Source organism: Engystomops pustulosus, chromosome 2 (assembly GCF_040894005.1).
Source record: "Engystomops pustulosus chromosome 2, aEngPut4.maternal, whole genome shotgun sequence".
In the NCBI taxonomy this organism is placed as follows: domain Eukaryota; kingdom Metazoa; phylum Chordata; class Amphibia; order Anura; family Leptodactylidae; genus Engystomops; species Engystomops pustulosus.
In genome coordinates this window covers 48461912-48485787 of record NC_092412.1, presented here as the reverse complement: position 1 = coordinate 48485787, position 23876 = coordinate 48461912, and the positions used below count along the sequence as shown (strand labels likewise).

Sequence of the window (23876 nt, the reverse complement as noted above, 5' to 3'; positions counted from 1 at the left end):
TGTCCTGCCCCCCCCAGTAGCTATAATTACTGTCCTGCCCCCCCAGTAGCTATAATTACTGTCCTGCCCCCCCAGTAGCTATAATTACTGTCCTGCCCCCCCCAGTAGCTATAATTACTGTCCTGCCCCCCCAGTAGCTATAATTACTGTCCTGCCCCCCCCAGTAGCTATAATTACTGTCCTGCCCCCCCAGTAGCTATAATTACTGTCCTGCCCCCCCCAGTATCTATAATTAATGTCCTGCCCCCCCCCAGTAGCTATAATTACTGTCCTGCCCCCCCCAGTAGCTATAATTACTGTCCTGCCCCCCCCAGTAGCTATAATTACTGTCCTGCCCCCCCCAGTAGCTATAATTACTGTCCTGCCCCCCCCAGTAGCTATAATTACTGTCCTGCCACCCCCAGTAGCTATAATTACTGTCCTGCCCCCCCCCAGTAGCTATAATTACTGTCCTGCCCCCCCCCAGTAGCTATAATTACTGTCCTGCCGCCCCCCCAGTAGCCATAAATAACGTCCCCCACCACCAAACAGGGCCCTATATATTTAAGCTAAATAAAAAACATAATTCTTACCTTATCCCGCTCCTCTTCATGCTGCCTCTCATCAGGGGATCCGGCGGAGGCGACGGCTGATGACGCGTCTGCAGGTCAGGTGCCGGGTCATAGACCTCAGCAGACGCGTCACATAGCCTGCGTCAGCGAAAGTGATGGGTGTCGACGGCGGGTAAGTAGTGTGAGGTGGGTGGAACGGGGGCGGATTGGGGTCCCGTTCTAATTTTGAATTATGATAGGTCCGGGCCCTCCCTGATCCAGCGCACGGACCAGATGCAGAACAGTCCGTGCGCTGTAACAGGCAGGCCCGCGACTGTCACAATTCAAAACATCTGCCCGCTGTGCTGCAAAATCTTGCAAAATACACATTGGATCAAAAAATATAGGTGTCAAATATTTTTCAAAAAAATCTATCCAATGACAATGATACCAAAGTCTGCTCTTCTACCCCCACCAGGATGGGGGTGGGGTACACACAATTGACATAGCTCTTTTACAATTTTGGAGACCGTTGGCACTGTAAAAAAATGAATCAATAAAATCCCCAAAAAAACTAAAGGTGTGCAAAAACGTTGAAAAAGGAGATATTTTGATATACATACCAGATCCAAAATCTTAAAATAGACGTGCGCAATATTTTTTAAAAGCTGAAAGTTACAAAATTCGAGCACTTAATGTAGAGGAGACTTAAAGGGGTTGTCCACTTTCAGCAAATTTATATACTTTTCCCATGTGTAATGAAAAGTATATTGTAAAACTATCAATTCCCGTTTTCTAGATCTCTGCTTGCTGTCATTGTATAGCAAGCTTCTTGTGATGGACGCAGGTGCACAAGTTATTTTTATCCAGAGAGAAAACCATGAAACTTCTAGATCTCTGCTTGCTGTCATTTCTATAAGCAAACAGTGAGGAACTGATACAGAATGTATATTGGAAATTTGTATAACTTTTCATTACACACAATACTCAATTATTTTCTGAAGGTGGACAACCCCTTAAAGTTAATCAGGCTTTCCGATGTGTAAGTGGCCCGGGACTCACATGAAACCAGACCAAGAACAGGGTCAAATTTTGATAGATTTTTAAGAACCATTTGTCAGATACTTTTGTTTAATTTTTTTCCGATCAGACGTATATTTCTCAAGATATGCCTAATTTGAACACTTTTACCCATTTTGATGTTCGGCGATTACAGTGCCATTTGTCAATAAAAATAACTTGAATTGTAGATTGAAGCATAGTAATTTTTTCTGGGAAATCCAAAATACCTAAACAGAACCCCAATTTTTTTTTATTGCAAATTGGCCCCCCTCACACCAGGGGGTAGGTGTTAAAAGTCTGGCATAATTTTGACATGTATATTAATACTTTTTCAATCCAATGTGTATTTATGGGAGATATTCCACCATCCTAACCTTTTGTTACACCCTGTATGTTACGCCCCCTGTATAGATGCACAATGCATCAAAATTTCAATACTTTTTCAGTTCTAAAAAGGAGAAATGGTTCAATGCCAGGATTTCTAGCCATTCAATACCCCAAGTGATCACCGCTCCACCAATCAGACAGAAAGCAAGTGCAAAGTGAGACCAGCAGGGAGATCTATGCTGTCATTCACTGTGGTGGTGGCAGTGCTTGAGTGACAGCCAGGGCACACACTGCAAAAAGGGGTTAACGTTACCGCCATCTTGGATTTTTATGTGAGATTGAGGAGCTGAGATTTCTGTCTCTCTGATCTGTGCCTCTAGCCACGCCCCCTGCAGGGAGCTCAAAAACTCACTAACATCCTGCCAGAAAACAGCAGATGGTGAGGAGAGAGAAGCTGCAAACTACAAACCCCAGGCAGACAAGTGATCCGGGGGAAGGGGGAGGCAGGCATATATCTCCGAGAACAGAGATGTAGCAGGGCTGAGAGTGTAAAAGTCTGTCAGCCTCTGTGCGTCAGTACAATTTCAGAAGTCTATATACACCTGTACCCTGATAATATAACCAAATTGTCACACCACAGAAATAGATGGGTCCATAATGTGTCTTAGAGAGGCTGCGCCCACACCCTGGGATTTTTCACTGAGCAGCCTAGGGAGTGATAGGAGCTAAAACAGCAATAAAAACTGAGAAAAATTGTAAAGTAAGGGGTTAAAATGATCTTTATTGTGTAAACATTACTAGGGGATTTAGAAATTGAAGAGTTTTCTTTCGACTGAAAACCCCTTTAAGTTGAATTTGTTTGCAAGTCAGAACAGTATATTTTTACAAGTGTAGTTCCAGACAAATGTATTTTTTTTGTCCTGGTTACAAATGGATTTTCAAAATTTTTCATGGGAACAAGAATTATCAATAAAACTTGATTACACAGACACCTCACAGCTGATCAATGTAGCCCGAGAGTAAAGTAACATTCAGAGAGCTTCACCAGAGGTCATAGTGGGCAAAGGGGTCCCTCTAAGTTGGTGGAACGCCCATACACGGCATTTATAAAAGTCTACAAAAAAAAAATATATATTACAAATTCCTATCTACGTATACATTTTTTTTCCGCAAATATGGACTGGGACAGACATACACACACGTAAAAAAAAAAAATAATAATTAATATATTAAAAAAATCAAATTATGTAATTTTTTTCCCACCAGATAAATTATCATCTCTGCAGATTATGATGTGGAACATCTAAGAAGCAGAAACTTGCAGCTTGTGCTGCTTTCTCCTAGTGTTCAGCGAGGGTTAGAACCAGCAGCTGAAACAGAAAACTAAAACCTATTCTCTCGTAATAGTATGTGTGAGATGATCGTAATGTGCTAAATATTATTTTGAACTAACTTTTCTGATTTATAACAAATTGTATAATCTAAATTATGACCATAAGATCATAATTATGGAAGCAAAAATATAATCATAATAATGCAGTTAACCCCTTCTGCACCATACTACTGTAGTTCCTGCTACTACAACAGTGCAGAGATGGTGCCACCACAATACTTTTACTAACCACAACACTGCAAGGACACCAACACCGGTTAGAGGGGTGACCTCCCTAACACCATCAGAATATTTGGGTTATCTGGATTTCAGATTCATATTTTATTAATGAATCATATGAAGACTTATTTTAGTTCTAAAACCATTCATACCTGGCAGTGCACACAGCACCCTATATATTGCATAATATACACACACACACACAAACACAGGCGGTCCCCTACTTAAGGACACCCTACTTACAGACGACTCCTAGTTATAGACTGTCCCCTCTGCCCACTGTGGCCTCTGGTGAAGCTCTATGGATGTTACTATAGTCCCAGGCTGCAATGATCAGCTGTAAGGTGTCTGTAATGAAGCTTTATTGATAATCCTTGTTCCCATTACAGCAAAAAAAATTTTGAAACTCCAATTGTCACCGGGGCAAAAAAGAAAAAAAAAAAAAAAAAAATTTGTCTACAACTACATTTACAAAATATACATACAAATTCAACTTAAGAACAAACCTTTGGAACCCATCTTGTACTTAACCCATATTAGTTATCAATAAGAACAGATTTATAAACAAATCTTAAAATAATCTGTCTTAAGACCCTTATACATAAAATTAATGCGCCCTTTCGCCACCTGGGGAAAAGTAAATGGTAGAGAACGGAAAAAAAAACAAAAAAACAATTTGTGCAAACCAGGGGTGTTGTGTCTTTTTCTACACCGAATTGTCCATCACAAAATGCCCCCAATTGGCCCATGAAGTGGTGCTGTGTGGTTCGGCCAATTCTTCCAACTATGAATTTAATTTTTTTCAGACAAAAAAAAAAAAAAAAAAAAAAAACACACTGATTCAGATACAATAGACATATACACTCAGAAGGAGCAGAAACAATTGTTATGCAGGATGGTAAATTTTGTGCATCTGTCTAGGTTGAAGGGGTTGTAGAATGCACCTCTGATATGCTATATCACATACAATACATGATGGGAGGTATTAATGCCTTATAGCAGATTCTATTTACATTTTTACCGCCTATTAGCTCACTTTGCGCCAATATTTTACCACCCATTCTGGCAAGGGGGAAAAAAAAAAAAGTTTGTGTAATTGGCAAAAAAAATATGCTACAATACTGGCACATGCAGAAATCACTGAAAAAGAAGTTTCTCTTCTCTGGTTTTCACAGCACATCCCAGTATAGTACAGCAGTGTAACGTGTAATCCCCAGTAGATGGGAATTCAGGGTTGGAGGAAAAGATTTCACACAACAACATTAATTTCTATGAAGAAATCTGCTCCAATTATTCCCTTTTTATGGGGAAACATTTGTGGTAACTGTTTTAGAGAGCACCAGCAATGGTCACATCCCTTGGCCCACAACCAGGATGACAAGTCATTTTAGTAAAAGATAGAGACTAAAAAAAGAAACACAACGGTTACCTCTTCTATAAAAAGTGACTGAGAATCATCTGGCAACAGGCAGCTCCATCCAGAAAGTCAGAAGGGGAGCAGAATCCTGGAGCACAATGAAAGTAGTTTGGGGCCTGCTGTGCCATTGTGACACCCGACCCTCAATGTCCAGTGCACGACTCTTTGCCAGACATCTGCTGCCCATAAAAGGACGTCTTTAAATGGCGTGCCTTCTGTCCATCTGCAAGCGGAGGGGAGGGTGCACAGGCAGCAGATCCATACATCCCAACCAGGTGCTAGCCCCAGTCACCTACATACAACTTACTGCAAATCTGCCACAATAAGGGGGCGGAAGGGTTACAGAAAATGTAGCAACAGAAATATAAGAGAAGCATAACACCCAGTTTTCACTGTGTTCATACAGTTCCATGGGGAATTACAGAGGAACTACATGTGCAGTTTCAAGAAAACATTGCCCAGAACTATACAAACTATATTGTTATACAGACCCTTTAAATGTTGAAACTTAAGGAGTTATTAGAGGGTCACATGATGTGCGAGCAGTCAGCATGTAGAGAAATCTAGTACACGATGTATTCATGATATCATACAAAGGAGAATCTATCCCTCATAACATTATAGACCTGAACCACAAATTATTACTGATATGTGCAACTAGCACACAAGCTCCATGATAGAAAGCAACAGGATATGAAACCTGACTACAGAAGCAGAATGAGCCTAACAAACACCTCACTGGGTTTTCATTATAGAAAACTTATGAAAGAAGTGACCACTACATACAAAACTGCAGAAAGCATCTCAGCACAAACTGGTTACTGTCCTATGAGGAGCATGTGTGTCATATGCAGTACACAGCTCTGACCTTTAAATAAATATATAATTTTAATATTTTTTTTTTTAGAAAAACAGGTTGACAGTAAGATATAAATATATTTGGAGCAATGAAATATGAAAGAAAAAAGTTCATAATCCTAAAGCAGCAGATTTTTTAGGTAGCAGAAAAAAAAGCAAAAATGACCCTTTTCCATAAGTATTGTGTGCTAAAATTGATATTAAACTGATGGAGGATCAAAATCTGCATTAAAAATTAATTCTGGCTGTAAAATCCGACATGTAAACATATTTCATCATTGTCAAAATAAAAAAAATATATATATTTAAAAATAAACCTGCCCCATAACACAGAATCATACTCCAGGGGAAGAGATTACATACTAATAATTGTTAAGTAGAAAAGAAGGCATTACCCATAGACATGAGATACAGAGGCTCAAGATATAGATAGAAATATATATACACACATATATAGAAATGTATAGAAGAGAACCCCCACTGAGAATCAATACTAGTTTTTGTACAACCTAAAATAGAGGTAAAAACTATCCATGCCATGCACCTATTAAGATGTGGGTTGCCCACACAGGTGCAGGTGCTATAACGTGTCAAAATTTCATTGTCCAAGACAAAACTAAATTTATAAATCAACATGAACTTGCATGATAAGCATGGCACTGCTGTAGACTGGATTCACAAATTGTGGGATTAGTTTTCTTTAACCTCTTACTACCACAGCTGTTGAGTGCCACCTTAATGACCAAGCCATTTCTCTGGGGTCTCCCCTCCACCAATATCTTCTACAAGCGATATAGACAGATAAAAATATTATATATATTTATCTGTCAATGTAGAGGTATGATGCATAGGTTTATTAACCCTTTTTGTACAGAGGGTGTATATGATAAATCTAGATTGGCAGATTTTTATTTTATTAGGTGTATATCCATCTGTTTCTGATAATAAGATTACGTTGCATTTACCACACACAAAAAAAAAAGGAAAAAAAAAATAAACCGTTATTGCTGCATCATATTAACCCAAGATTTTTTTTAAAGTGCTACACTTACACAAAACTTTTTTTTTCGCATCATCTCTTTTCAATTCCCTTAACATTGTTATTTTTTATTTTTTAAACTTTTCTATCATACAAAAAAAATGATAATTATAAAAATTTAAATTGGGGCATTACCTAGCCTGGGTTGGTACAGGTGTGCAAGAACCCAAATGTCTGTACTTTTACTTTTGTGTCTGGTGGGCACTCTTGTGTTAAAAAAAAAAATTTTTTTTTTTTTTTTTACAATACACTTCATTACTTACGCAGTGCAGTGTATTATACTGTCAGAAGGAATTCTCTTATACCAAGTCTCTGGCACTGCCTATATGAAGCTGGTTACAGACAGACCTGGGTACCTTCACTGGAGTGCCAGCTGCTGTGTGATGCCCTAAGCAATCTCTCCCCCTGAAGTTATTGTGGTACACTACGATAGACACAGTAATGGGTTATTACTGTTAAGGTGTCATAGTCCTGTCTGCAAACAGAACAGCCCTTAGATGCCACAGTGCCCCCCCCCTTCTTCACTGCCATCAGGGGTGCAGACTATTAGATCTCCAGTGCCGTCTAAACTGGCCTATGTCTATTCATAGGCAGCAGCAGTAATGTACTTCAGCATAATCGTATTGGAGTGAATTGAAAAAGTTATTTTTTACTATTAACCCCTTATGAAACTTAAGACTAACAGAACATGTAAATGGAGGAGATTTAAAACTTTAAAAATGTAATTCCTGTAAAGTAGGGTTTTAAACTTCACAAGTACAATTTAGAAACTTTTGTGAGGTGCCGTTTTTAAACTCCATATATTTATGGGAATTTTGAGTATATTTGTCTCCGAAATCCACTTAAGTTGTAGTTTTCTCCCTTTTTTTTTGAAACTTTACCAACAATAAGCTTTCTTAAATCAAAAATAATAAAAAAAAAAAAACTACATTTAACCCCTACGGGCCTTCTGTTTCTGCATCCATTACTCAGTCCCTTTTCGGAAAGCCATAACTTTTATTTTCCCTTAAGAGAACCAGTTGAGCTGAATGACACATCCCCTTTCTTTAAGGCCAGCATTATATGGAGTTACATTTATATTGGTTTTATTAGAACAATATATAAATGAAAATTTTTACACTTTTGGAAACATTGGAAAAATGAAGGTTTTTGGACACCCCCCCCCTTCCCCAAGGACATTTCCTGTGTAGGATAATTTTTATATTTTAATAGAATGGGATTTCTTGGACATAATGATACCAAATACGGTTATGATTTGTTTCAATGAAAAATGTGTCGAGTTTACAAATGTTAATATCTTTCAGTCACAGATTTACACAGTATGGGGTCTGATAGCTCATCCAATGCACTGCAATGTATTGTGAAAATACTGCTTCCTACTACACATGCCAAGAGCAACATACATGCCTATGGCTGCCCACTCTAAGGTGCCGCTGTCAGAATTTCAACTTTGATCAATGCATTTTTTTTTATTTCATTTTTTACTACTGAAGCCCTAAGTAAAAGGACAAATCATTAGTTGATGAGAGGTGGAGGTGCTTCTCCTGGGTGCGGCAGTGTTGGTGACCCTGATGGATAGGTTACTGGGTAGAAAATGTACAGCATATTCATGAACCATCGTCAGATAACAGGATGAAGGCTGGAGGCTATCTGTATAGTATTGTGACACTTCCAGCAACAACCCTGCAGATTCTAGCCATGAATCGAGTGCAGCAGTAGATCTCAGTTTAAGTTCGGACAGACAGACTCACTATCCCTCACAAAGCATAGTGCAGATCTTATCCTACAACACACAGTGAAGGAAACTGTATGGGGGGAGAAAAAAAAAAAAAAAAAAAGGTAACAGCTACAAATATGACACAAGAGTTTCAGAACTCACAACACATATCAGTACTCCGGCATCCCAAGACAGTGTCATAGAAGGTACAGGGAATGTACATACATGTTGGCTTTCTAACTATATACACAGGACCTCCGAGAACATATAGTTCTTGGACTATCCACCATTTGTGCCACAAATTTATCACAAAACCAGCACATTAAATCACTAAATACATCAAGACTCGACACACACCAGGGGATATTCTACTGATCATGTGACACACCCTCCCTATACATATTATATAGCACCTCCAGATGTCAAATGTTTTGGGAAGCCTGGAAGATTTTTTTTTTTTTTTTTTTTATTAAATGTTTAATACTGATTAGTCAACACTATTTATTCAATAATTATTATTATAACAACTATTACTCACATTTAAAATGTTTGTTATTGCGTTTAGCTTAACCTGTGGACATGACTAAGATTACCTGATCTGCAATAAAAATTCTTGCAGTTGTAATGTACGTCAGTCTACTCTGCTGACCACGCCTCAATGCAATCCTAGTAATAAAGTGGTGGGCCCACAAGCCTAGTTCACACTCCGTCTCATCAGATGCCGTGGTTGTCATTAACAATGGCATATTAGGGATTATAGTGCGAAGAAGTGTACACCTCCCCAATGAGCTGTAACGGAATGTGCCCAAGTAAATTCTCACAAATCTGGAGATGATCTATTTTCTTAACTAGTCTAATTTTAGGGACGAAAGACAAAATATTTGTGTTCCTTTTCTCCTTATTACCATATCCAGGAGCTTAACTGTGTCCAGGCCCTGCCTGCAGATTAACACCTTTGTTATCTGATAGTGTTCTAGAACACAGATAGTTTTACAGCTTTATCTGAAGGAGCAGATAACATATTTCTTACATCATTTTTTTTTTTTAATTTAATGTTAATAATTTATATCACTTTTTACATTTAGATCTAAATGGAAAAAAAATTTAGCAGTTTTAACTCTTAATCCTAAACTTCATCATAGTTCGAAACTTCCCCAAATCTGTAGAGATCACATCTTGTTTCACAGAACTACAGCAAAACACTATACATAGATTCCACCATTAACAATATGAGACAATGGCTTCCCTCTCCCTCCTCAGGTCACAGAACATATCCATACCACTTTACAGGGTTCCTAGGGCAATGCGGCTGCTCTAAAGTATATGACTAAACTGCTTGCACCAACCATTACGTACAAATACACTAAATAAAAATATTTAGACAATCAGAAAAGTCAAGTTTGATATTTGTTTCAAATTCAAAAAAGAAAAATACTAATTATGTCATATGACCCCATTTAGTAAAAACTTGTGTGTATTCGCAATGCAAAAAAAAAATCCCCTTTAAGAATACAAGAAGCCATGCAATAAGCTGTCATTATGTACAAACAATCTTATCTGGTGCTCATTAGTATTATGGATCTAATACCGATATATAGGATTTGTAACTACAGCCACGTCATTGACCTATACTCTGCATACACTAATGCAAGACAAGAAAAAATGCAGCAAAGAGATTAAAACTTTGTTTACAAATATAAATAATGGAAAATAAGAGGACACATGGGTATTATGCTGTCCCAAGAGGTGTTATTTGCTGTGGTGTGTGAAGTAGACCTGGGGCACTTTTACACTGATGTTGTCATTATAAAAAAATAATAATAATATAATATATATATTTCTTTAAAAGAAGAAATTATTTGCACATGCCTAAAAAAAAAGAAGAAGTAATAAAAAAAAATTAAATTCCCATCTCCATGGTAAGTAGGTCTAAAATCTGCATGCACTGTGATGCAGATTCCCACTAGATACAATACATTGTGGACTACATGATTATACAGTGTAACAGAAATGGTGTATGTTTGACTTACACATATACAAAGTGTACAATTTCTGCCCCCCACACACACAATACAATAAGCAAATCTAATTCACAACACGGTGTAGGCTGAATATACAAAACACTGAGACTGAAATGTGACATATACTAGCCCATGTCAGCATGAAATGACTCATGTGATACAGGGCCACATCACATTGCTGGACAGTTTTGGTGGAAAGTGAAAGGCTTGTAGTTCTGAAATGAATAGTTAACATTCGGAGTCTTATGATTTGTATCGGTAGTAACAAAAACACTTAAAAGAAGAGGCATAAGATTTATCCTAGGTTCAGAGCCACACATGTCCAGGGGTTGCATCTGGCATTGCATCTAGATTGAAGATAATAAAGCAGATTTCACCCACGGATATGGGGTTTTTTTTTTTGGAAATCTAATTTCACCACCCTATACACAGAAGGAAAATCTATGCTGTACCTGACTTTGGACAACTCCTCTTGCTCACAGAAATATCAGGTCTTCACGTTTCTACCTTCCGGGCATCTAAAGCAATAAAAATAAAGAAATTTAAAATGACAATGATCGTATAAATTGTAAAAAAAAAAAAAAAAAAAAAGTGTGTAATGATATATATTATATATAGTGAAGAATGACTAAAATACACAGTAAGAGATTTTCTGAGGAGGCCCTGGCCATCTAGGCGCAGGGGTCTCACCTAGCCTCCCCCCACCTACTCCCTGCATTTTAAATTTTGAAAGGTCAAAACCTGCAATAAAAATGCCATGTAACATTGCAAGATGACACTCAACAGATTTCCGAAAGCAGGACTTGGTAAGGATCCCACAACATGCTCAGAGGTCATCGCATCAACCTCATGTTATGTGCGACCATGTGAGGTTACAGATGGATTTTCAGGGCCCATTTCTCTCTGGTCAAAGAACTGGGGAATTTTGGAATTTACTGAGAATTATTTAAACTAAAGCTAGACAAGATTTTACACTACAGCACTGTACAGAGCAGAAAACAATATAAAACCATTGTTGTGGTGTTTACAGTAGTCGTAATGACAAGAGGAGGCAGAGAGGGGCGGAGTGGCATGTACAGTAAATGGAAAAACACAAGACGTGGACATCCGTTCTCGCTGCAGAACCAGACATGTGAAATAAATATTAACCAAACTGACCTCTGTCATACCCAAAAAAAAAAAAAATATGGAGGGAAAATGTAACAAAATGACATGCAAATAGTGTGTGCGTGTCGGACATGCCCAAATCTCAACTGCAGCTCAGCACTGTACAAGGTCAGACATTGGCCCAAGACGCTTTTCAGAAAACATTAACCCATTCGATACTTGAGACAAAAGTTTAACTCATAACGGCTCTATAAAAGGGAATTGGGCCGTGTTCACACTACAGTCATGGTTTCGGTCATAAATACAGTTATAGCCTGTAGGACAGCCCCTTTTTCAAGCAAATTCTGGACCTTGTTGTTTATGGGGTCTGTAAGGTTGTCTGAAGATTGTGCCAATAAATAAAGCACCAAATTGTTTGATAGCATAAATTTTATAATTTTGATTCCATACTATGTGGTAAGGGAATTACATTTTTGAGTAAAATTTACAAAACATTCAAATTCTTCTGTATAAAAAGTAAATTCTCTTTCTTCCAAGATCTATTCGGCTGCACAATATTCCTTCCATTTACAGTCAAACTTAGAAATCTTTCTAGAAATCACAAGAAGCCGTCATAAGCAAGGATTGACAAAACGTACAATATAAAGGAGAAAACCCCAAATCATTAAGTCTAATCTATATAATAAGATGCATAAATATTTAGATACAAATATGTATCATTTATATGTACACTGTTTTATACACTTAAAATATGTTGGACTCATATACAGAGATAAAGGCACAAATACAGTATGTGCACAAATTGTGGGCACCATATAAACACACAGGAAATATTTATCTCCATACAATCTAATGTTCTATGAAATTTTAGTAACAGAATTTAATTTAATTTGTAACATTGCATCTAGTAGACGTTGTTACAATATAACCCCCCTTTCAGGAATATAGTAATGTAGTAGTGTAGATACAATCCTCAGTAGTTAGAGGAGTAACCACACCCAGGAGCGGCACAGCTCTGCTCCACCATCCTGCACGAGCACTGGAGGTGCTGAGGATGATCGGGGGAGAGCAGGCACCTGCCGCCCTGTACACGGAGTGACAACGGCTGCTACTTATTACATACACACCGGCCGCGCCGCTGCACAGTGCACCCGGCCGTATCCAGCACGTATATGATATACATCAGTGTATCGGATCATAGAGCGGCCGCCCGCCACTAGATAGCATGAAGTGTCCGACTTTATCTATATAATGATCAGCTATAATATATACCATAGAGACCATCACTAGCTGCACTATACTCACTACAGTGTCCACACGATGCAATCACACTACATAGTAAGAATACATGTAGTCGTATCCAGTGTGTACTCACTACAAAATTATATTCCACACTACTTACTACACAGAGCCCATTAACAAAATACTAAAATATTTACTAAACAATCTAATTGACCTCACTGAGAGCCATTAGTCACTAACAAGAGAGATCTCATACAGAACAGTCATCTGCTTACATAAAGCTAGACTTGTAGTAGGACGACACATATGTACATGTAGTATATACATATATGTACACACAAATAGTAACCACCAACCGGGAGAAATGTATACAGTGTCCTACCGTATCTACTAGATTATAAACACATTTACATATTATATATAATTATGTATATATATCCCACACAGTCCCTTACATAGAAGCCACTATTTATGATACACGTACACCAATACTGTCCCGTCCCAGTATATTATATCCAATATATAATGTAACACCGGGTCACATCCATCCATCACCGCAAGTATATACGTACAGCGCCACTACAAAGAACCGCACCGGTACCGCTAGAATGCATACAGTCTATGGCCCCCCACGTGCCACATATGGAGGCACCCTGCCAGGTGTATATACACCCCTGACGTGAGCCGCACACAAGTAGCACACCAGGTATTACACGTGTGTATGAGGACAGAGGCGCGGAGGTGACACTATTACGTGCGGGGGGTGTTCTGTCAGTTGCAGGTAGCGCTCTCCATACAGGAGATGACAGCGGCGCTGGCCTCCCCCCCCTCACAATGACAGATGCACCCGCCCAGCCCCCCCCTCACTATCCCGCTCAAACTGTAAAATTCAAACCTGAGCCCCCCAGGAGGCGGTTGGTGGCCGGGGGGCGCTCCGGGGGCTTCATGGGATTTTTTAGGAATTTTTTCTGATTTTTCCTCCGCTCCGGACAGGTGCTGTGAGGTGAGGCGGCTGCGGAGCGCTGCCCCCGGAGCTGTCAGCACACCCGGGGCACACAGCGCAGGACGGCCCCGGTAGTAGCGGGCCTGCCCCGTCCCGTCATGTCTCGTACACGTCCATTAGCCGTGCTGCTCGCGTCCTCCCTTACCTCGTCACAGTGACAGCCCCCGGTGCCAGCGCCCCGTCCGTACACCCGCATACATCCCGCTCCATGCACTGCCCACGGCTGTCAGCAGCTCACACACAGCCGCCGCCTCTGCCGTGCCTGCTCCGTCCTGACACAGCTATTCCTCCGGACAGCTCCGCTCTAATCATCACTCGAAAATGGCGCCGAAAGCGCAGAGCTTCTCATTCAAATTCGTTAGTACCAGCCCCGCGAGCCCCGGGGCATGCCGGGAAGTGCTCCGGCTGTCAGGGGAGACACGCCCCCTCGGTCACGCCCACACACAGCACAGCAGCGGCGGAGACCCTGGCACAGTCCGGTACGTGCACTGTATATATACTGCTCGTTGTATCTAATGAGAGGCGGCAGGACACATGTGACCAGCGCACAGATGTGTAGGGTACTCTATAGGTGCTATAGGCTTCCCCAGTGATCTGTCATGTTATACAAAGGAGCTGCTCGGTGCAACAGCAGCGGGAACTATTCTCTCTCCTTACTTCCTACTACCCCGGGCAGCAGCCCTCATCAGCATCAGAGGGGTAGGAAATCATGGACCATAGGACTCATGAGGGAGGCACATTTATCACCCTTATTTTCTTTACTTAGTTATGTTATTAACATTAAAGTAACAAAATCTAATTTCTATCCGCATGTCAGTAGTGATGTAATGATCTGTGCTGTAGAGAACATTGTACAGGGAGGAGATAAGCTGTGACATCATCTATTGTCAGTAGTGATGTAATGATGGGTCAGTTATCTATATAGAGGTCATTGTACAGGGAGGAGGAGGAGATAAACTGTGACATTATCTATTGTCAGTAGTGATGTAATGATGGGTCAGTGTTATCTATATAGAGGACATTGTACAGGGAGGAGGAGGAGATAAGCTGTGACATCATCTATTGTCAGTAGTGATGTAATGATGGGTCAGTGTTATCTATATAGAGGACATTGTACAGGGAGGAGGAGATAAGCTGTGACATCATCTATTGTCAGTAGTGATGTCATGATGGGTCAGTGTCATCTATATAGAGGTCATTGTACAAGGAGGAGATAAGCTGTGACATCTATAAATGGCTTTTTTTTTTCTCAATGTTCTTACACATGACCAGTTATGGGAGTTATTAAACTCCTAGGACTGCTGTAGCTAAACTAGGAGCAGAGAACTTTGAAAACACCTTTAAATTATCCATACACATGGAATTTCAGACAGATCGTTGAGGATTATTGATTATCTTTCCCAGTTCGACATCCCAAATGCAGGTGTGATACAACTTGCAGGAGCCAATGTGCAGAGTTCAGATACTAACCTGTCTCCACAGTTCCCTGTCCTCACCAAACAACAGAAATTAAGTTATTACACTTCTTATTATTATTGCTACAGAAACCGTTAACCAGCAAACATCTATTCCTAACCTACACACATGTTCAGTTTGTGCAGTGTGCACAGGAAATCAAGTGTCATCTCTCTAACAAGTGTATGATAAAATAAAACATGGCAGTCTCGTCGCTCTCCTCCCTCTACATCTTCTGTTGTGTATGAAGGGCTTACTAACACTTCCCTTTCATCTGTGTTTGGTAGAAATTGGCTTTAACCTTCATTTAAACCACGAGCCAGACTATAAAAAGTGAGATTCAGCACTGTATATCTAGTGTCTATGTAAAGAGATAGAGGTAGGTATGCTTTATATGGCCAAGTCTGGGACTACAATTCTTCTCCATTCACCAAAATCATGTTATACAGCAGTCAGACCTGCAGAGGGCACTCCTGCTAGGGCAATACACATGCACAGTTACTTATGTTAGGGCAACACTGGTGTTTTTCAATTAGTGATTCAGTGATTTTCTTGGATGCTTTACTGAGCCATTGTTTTCAATAGGTGTTGTCACATTGTGGGGGAAAAAAAAAAAAAAAGTTAAACCTGTCCATTTTTCAGGGGAGGCAATAGAAGCCTATGGGTCACATCCGTGTGCCATTGGCTGGGCCCACTTTCCTTCCAGTTGTTTTGACCTGTGTTTTCATTGCATTTGAAACGCATTACAAGAGCTAAGGAGAGGCGATTTGCCCAAATACATTGCTGTCAACATTTGTGTTTACAAAATGCATCGTAAATGCAATGCTAACACATGCGTGTAGCCAGTACTATAACTAGGCAAATCACAGCTCCTTAGCTGTTGTAATGAGTTTCAAAAACAATGAAACGCAGACCAAAATGCAACGTGTGAACACACCCTGAGAAGTAACAGAAAGGCAGATTAAAGTATGGCTTTTGGATCTACCAAGGGTGTATAGCCTTACTATGGGGGAGCATATGGCTGTGGGAATGACATGCCCAAAATCTAAACATTACAAAATAGTCTTGTATTCATTATCTATTATGTTTAGTGGTGTACTTGTTATATATTTGTGAAGATCGCTAGAGAATTAGCACTTAAATAATTTAGAGTTACCCAACTTGAGGGTCCATGTAAAAAAAAATAAAAATCCAAAAATCTGTGCATGGTGAAAATGTGCTAAAGTGTATATACCATCATCTGCAGAGAAGAGAAGCAGTACTGGCCTTTATAATATTGCACTTAGTCTCGCAGCCGCCACTAGAGGGCATGTAGTACTGACATGAACAAGGCGGCCTCAATCTGACTGATTTTTTTAATGGATTATGGAATCTGTATAAAAAGTTGGAGGAGTTGGGGCTACATGCACGAAAACATGCTGATATGAGGGGGATAGTATTGCTTTAAAGAGAAACATATACTATTGCAGCAGCCCCTGCCGGTTACTTTGTGTCACTATGTAAGAGTCACAACTAGGAGCACATTGTTTATACTACTGGTTATCTTAAAAAGGCTTCTGGACACCCTTATGTTGTGCTCCAATATATTCAGATTCACCATGTGCATACATAGGTTCAGTTTCCCTTCCATTATCAAATAGCGGTGAAAAAAAGTGGCCTACTGCACTATTATATTGTATGTGAATAGGGAACAGAACTCTTTCTACTCATCTTCTGTTCTTACTTTCCCTTACGCTCTTCTAGATCGACGATTGTAACAGTTCACACCTGCGTCATGGATCGCTGAGCCTTTGAGCAATAGCAGCACATCTCTATCGTGGCCTAATATACCTTTATCAATGTTGGGACAATTACAGCACCTGTGAACTTTGACCCTGCACCAAGAGCATATAACCCTTGGGGCACTTGCTAAGAAATATGCAGTGTTGCAGGTTGTAAACCTAGAAGCTGCTTCTTGCAGTGTAAGCATTAAACCTAAGTCGCTCCTTGCTTTTTGAGGCCATCCGCTCTATTTTTCCAGATGTTGCTAATAGCTGTGGGAATGGCCAGTAATGTCATTAGGACAAGGATGGGTAAAGCCTGGTCTATAAATATGCTGTCAAATGGGTGATAAAACCAAATTAAAGAACAGGAAACTCTACAACTAGCCAGCAGAGGAAAAAGCAGAAGTGGTAAACTAGTGGCATCCAAACCCAGCGCAGAGATGGTTAGTAATTCTCATGACACAGAGGAGAAAATTACCTATAATACACACACTTGTGTGCTAGATCTAGTCTTCTAACCACACAATATTGGCACAATGATTTCTAGAGCTCTCATATTACAGGTTCATAGACTGATATTGTATCCACAGTGAATGAAGCAGTGTCCAGCTATTATCATCCTGCAAGATAAATACAGGGTTACGTACAAAATAGGATCTGTAGGTTCAGAGGCGGAGCATTGGCTCCAGGGCCCTGGACTGTGAGGGGCCACTGAGGAGCTTTCATCTCTGTGCACCTAAGAGGATCACAGATGGGCTGTGCCGGTCCCTGGATACAGCTCTTACTCTCTTTAGTGATACGTCTTTGGCGGCTCCCAACACACATGTACGATTGGCCTTCCAGGACCTGTGAGATGATGTCATCCGCAAGTCCTGGTTGTGCAGAAGACAGAGCCACATATGTCAGGTTTGTAGATAAGATGGCGCCTGATGGCTGGTTCAAGCAGAAGAATTTTTATTAAATTTTATACTGTTCCCTTACAATGTCTGGAGCATTATACAAGTTCTTACCTGGTGTCACCCCCTCATCCTCATAGACTAAGTCCTAAGGAGCAGGGCCCGCACTCCTATTGTTCCATATGTCTCTACTCAGTATGTAATATATTTGTAGATGTCCCCTAGGATTTGTACAGCGCTGCAGAATATGATGACACTATACAAATAAAAATTTTAAATATGTGTTTTCAATTTGTCCAGGTTTGTGTAGGTCTGTCTGTTTATCTACACTACACCATATTTCAATACTGCTATACCCATCCTACACTACAATAAAGCACAGCACTACTACACAGTATATATGGGGAAAGCTCTGCAATACTACTAGCACTCTGCATTTATGTGTGCACAGCCCTGTATTATCACTCCTATCCTCTATATATGGGCACAGCACTACTACTCCCATGCTGTATGTGTATATATGGGCACAGGACTGCATTACTACTAGTACCCAGCAGTTACATGGGCACAACACTACTACTACACCCATCCTTAAAAAATATATATATATATTATAAACACACAGCAGTGTACTACTACTCCCATCCTGTGTATATTTGGGTGCAGCACCGCACTACTCCTCCCATCTTGTATATTTCTATGGGCACAGTGCTACACTACTCCACCTATCATATATATGCGTACAGCTCAGTACTACTACTCCTATTCATTATATGTGGGCACAGATCATACCAGTGCCTCATGGGACTCGCATCTCTGTAAATGCCCATACGGACCTGTGGGCGATTTAGAGTCTTAAGTCTACTTGATAGGTTCTCTTTAACAATTCCAAAATCCCGCTGGTAGAAGTCAGTACGAGTACAGAGAGGTCTTCTATAAGTCACTATGTTATATACTAGGATTATTAATAAGGAGGCCTGAGGAGAACCAGTATCTGCCACTGTATGGTGGAATACTGGTACACCGGGGTTGGGGGCCCACTTGGGCGAGTTAACAAAAAAGTTTCATTGCTAAAACCTTTGATAAACTGTTGTGTTGACCACAGTAGCCAGGGACTAAATATCTGTAAATGGGATGGGAGTTTGTGGGACTGGCGTTACAACAAGTATATAATAGGTTTCTCCACATATCTGTAATATGTGTTACATGGCCCGAAATTGGCCTCACACGATAGATCAGTGTTTCCCAACCTTCTTAATGCCGCAACCCTTAAAGGGGACCTACCACCACGATTCTACCTATAAGGGTAGAACGGGTGGTAGGTGGATGAATGGGACGTAATGATAACCCTTTTTGGGCTAATCCTTACGTCCCGGCTATCCTTTTGTAAACTTTAATGAGTTTATATGCTATTTTTTTTTTTTAAGCGGCTACTAGGGCGTGGAGTAGCCGGACATGAGGCTACTAGTCGCGGCTACTCCACGCCCCAGTAGCCTCGTTCCTCCGCCTACCAGGTAATCTTCGGCGAGCAGCTCCTCGTAGCTGCGCGCCCTCGTCCGAGTACCCGGCGTTCTGTGCATACGCAGTAGCGCCGGCCTCAGAGCTACGGCTGCGCACCCGTAGGCCTGCGTTCTGCGCATGCGCAGAACGCAGGGTATTCGCAGCTACAAGGAGCTGCGCGCTGAAGATTACCTGGTAGGCGGAGGAACGAGGCTACTGGGGCGTGGAGTAGCCGTGACTAGTAGCCTCATGTCCGGCTACTCCACGCCCCAGTAGCCACTTAAAAAAAAAAAAAAAGCATATAAACTCATTAAAGTTTACAAAAGGATAGCTGGGACGTAACGATTACCCCAAAAAGGGCTATCATTACGTCCCATTCATCCACCTACCACCCGTTCTACCTTTATAGGTAGAATCGTGGTGGTAAGTGCCCTTTAAATACAGTTCATTTTGTGGTGACCTCCAAACAAAATTATTTTGTTGCCATTACATAAATCATAATTGCCGTCATGATGCCCCTAGTGGCCAGCCAGAGAGAAAAAGATGCCCCAACAGTCATAGGGATGTCCCCAGTCGCTATCCTCAGGTCTTCTGCAGATCTCTACTCTGTGTAAGGCCACTGGCAGCATCGCACGTCATTTAGTTGCCTACAGATATAACTGCAGCTCCGCTTTCCCATTCCCAAATGTATGTGTGTCTTACAGACCATTCTCCATAATTGAATCCATGTACAAGGATTCAATTGTATTCAATTACGGAGCAGAATGGTCGGGATGTGCACAAAGTCTGACAGGTAAGTGGTGGCTCAGTCCACATGATCATCAGAAAACTTTGGCGATCCACAAGAAATGGTCTAATATATAGAAAAAAAGGTCAGCTCACAGCACAGCACAGCCAGTTCAGGGGCTCTGAAGCTCTTCAGCACGGACAAACTTTGCTCCAGGTCCGGTACAAATAATGGAAAGGGTGGTCCAGCTGCCCGAACTCCATACGTTCAAAAAACGCCTTAGTGGACGTAATTGTAAAAAACACGGCTTGTCAACGAACAGAGGGAAAAACGTTTTTCCCTCTGTTCGTTGACAAGCCGTGTTTTTTAAAAGTGTGGAAATAAAGAATATACTTCGTTTACAATTACATCCACTAAGGCTTTTTTTTGAACGTATGGAGTTCGGGCAGCTGGACCACCCTTTCCATTACAAGAAATGGTCGTTTGACTATTATCACAGTGTAATTTTGGGCAATATTCCAGATATATACCCCTTTGAAAGTCAAAGGCCTTGTGTTATGTCTAAGCAGCTGATGGGACTGCCCTACAAGGTCTGTATACATGTTCCTATTTACTCCTATGGGCTTATACACATGGTCAGGATTCTATAGCACACACTGGCAGGAATAGGACATACGCTATAATTTGCAGTCTGATGCTCACACACCAACGACAGACTGACCACAACCAAAACGACCACAGGCCCGTAGTTTAAAGCTCAGAAACAGCACACGTTTATGTGCATCTAGCCTCAAAGGAATAACCTTTCTGATCATTACTTTTAGTAGTTTCCTTTTTTTGTCAGATTTTACCACTTCTGCTGAAAATCAAATATTGCTTAACAAAAATCAGACAAGTCATTTTTTTTTTTACACCAAGAATGAATCATATCAATAGAGACTTCAGCCGCCCTTTCAGAAGGTCTCATTGTCATAATGTATCTTATTGCAAGATTCTGCAGTGACTTCAGGATCTCATTTTGAGAAGTCACTTTCACATTTCAGTAAGTAAAGACTTTCACCGAAGAGAAACACGTGGTTGGTAAATACTTGTCTGCCCCTTTTATAATGTAGAAATAGACTATATATTTCTTTTCAGTTCAGCATGAAAATGGATGGGTATGCCCCAATGTAGTGTTCTCTACTGCTCCAGAGAAGCAGACATCCAGAATTAATCCAAAACCCCACAGCATAGTGCCAAGTGTATGAGGGCCTGTTCACCCATTTCTCACCCTCTGGTCTCAATCACTCTATGGAATCAGTTTTCATTCCTGTGTTTTATGTTCAATCTACATGTTATTTTGTATAATGCTCCATTTACTAAGAAGGTTTCATAACAAAGTAATTAACATGCAAAAGAAGGACCGTGCCCGAATAACCTCAGACTTGCGACCACAAATGGGCAGCATGTAGAAAACATTTATGAGCAGTAACAGATTATGTGCTCAGAAAACAGTATATAAGATCATCTGCAAAGTGCTCAACCTGATAGAAACCTCCAATTCAACCCTTTCATACCATTGTGCTGAGGACTGGATCTAATAACCAAAGCATCCAAGTCATCCAGAGACTCCTAAACATAACGATAAAGCAAATAGCCAAACACATGAGCCAAGATGTACAGCACAAAGCACGGAAAGATATCAGAAGATAGAAGGGAGACCAGGTAAGGAGATGAAGGATAGCTAGGTGTGCCAAAGTCCTCCCATCCCCGCAGAACCAGCAGCTCAATCCATTAAAAAAAAAAAAAGCACTAGAAAGCCAGGATATTCCAAAGTATAACCCACCATTGTCACTCCTATATAAATTTATAAGGTTCTCCATGTCACATGTCCTTCAAATCACATCGTCATGTTTTGCTGTGAGCTACAGAACTGGAGATACAGAGTTAAAGTCAGAAACTGGATATTAATCTGCATCTTGAATACTAACTTTAAATTTACACAACTGTATCATGTTCTGTAGAGCCCGATGCAATTAAGAGAAACTAAACTTCTCTAATATGATGGTTTCCGCTTATGGATTCTGCCATGGATTTTCAGTATTTGAATCTACTGGGTGAAATTTAGAGGCCATTAACAGTACAGAAAGTTACAGTCTATCGCCCAACTCGTGTTCTTCGATCTGACAGTGATCTTAGATTATTCTCTTCCTTAATTCAAAAATATCACTCAGGTCTTCAGGACTTCTCCAGAGCTGCACCAATTCTCTGGAGTGCCCTCCCCCGGTCTATCACACTTAGGCCTGCTGAAATAAATGGGTTTTTAAGAGCACATTTGGAGGTTAGGTACATTACAATGGCTAAATACAGGCAACTCAATTCTCTTTATTAACCAGTTCTGGGTACTCCCCCTGTGTTATCTGGAAAATGCCAGGTACAGAGCTCCAGGCTTCTCTGCAGTCCCATTGACTTTGGACTCGGTACATAAGATGGCGACTGATGGCTGGGTCAAGCAGAGGCATTTTTAATTTAATTATTTTTATTCCATTCCCTTAAAAAGAGTGGCTGGACGATTATACATCCTGAGTCACCCCCTGATCCTCAGACTAAGCTCTTGTGAGCAGGACCCTCACTCCCATAGGACTGTTACTCTGTAAGGTGTTATTTTATATGTCCCCATCTGTAGAGTGCTATGGAAGTTGATGGCACTATATTACAAAATATTATTATTATAGTCACTGTCCCAAGCAGAAGCATGCACAGGAAAAGCCACCCAAATACTATATACAAGGTGATGGATGATACTTGCAGATGTTCATGTAGATTTACTAAATATTTCCTTTTAGAAGGGGTAATCTGCTGCAAAAAAAAATAGTCATGCTGTGGATGTGAAATTCCAGAGCACATGTCAATTTATTTTGAAAAAACACTTTGGGGTCAGTTCACACAGTTATTTTACCTGGATAGAAAATCTGGGTCAAAATCCGCAGTGTGGCTTTTAGACCCAGATATTGCCAGAATACACCCATACTGTGTACAAAATATAGGACATGTTGCTCCTGGGGAGGGGGGGGGGGAGGAGTAAATAAGACTCGGCAATTTACCATATACACGGAAGGGAGATTTTTGCAACAAATTTACCAGATGGAAATTCCATAACAAAATCCTACACTACCTCGCTGTTCCTTTGTTGTGTTTAGCTCCTTTGGGTTGCAGCATTTTTGTTAATTTTTTGGACTCAATGGTAAAAAAATAAAAATAAATACGTACACATATACATATACATACACACACACACACACACACACGTATACACATATAATATTTTTCCATGTACAGAGCTGTAGGAGGACTTATTCTCTGTGTAACAAGTTTTACTTGTCAGTGATGTTATTTAAAACACACACGTTTATTTTTTGTGTTGGGCAAACCTGGGGCTGGCCATATACTACATTACAATAGGTTTTTCAGTTTTTGGTGGTAAAATTAGGGGTCTCAGCTTATACTTGAGTATATACAGCAAGTTTGAGTTAAAAAAAAAAAAAAAAAAAAAAAAAATTATATGTTTTGCCATCATACTTCGGTGTACGATGGAGTGTAAAATGTCAGGTTTTTTTTTTT

The 23876-nt window shown here is 40.3% G+C and overlaps 1 long non-coding RNA gene across 4 annotated transcripts in view; it reads right to left on the bottom strand.

Moving 5' to 3' along the window:
* LOC140117613 (uncharacterized) overlaps positions 1-23876 on the bottom strand; it is an 81168-nt gene that overhangs the window by 2498 nt on the left and 54794 nt on the right. For 2 of the 4 annotated variants that reach the window (XR_011853043.1, XR_011853044.1), the window contains one exon: positions 11036-11101. This is a non-coding gene — a long non-coding RNA (uncharacterized lncRNA). The other 2 variants (XR_011853042.1, XR_011853045.1) reach the window with 2 other exon arrangements.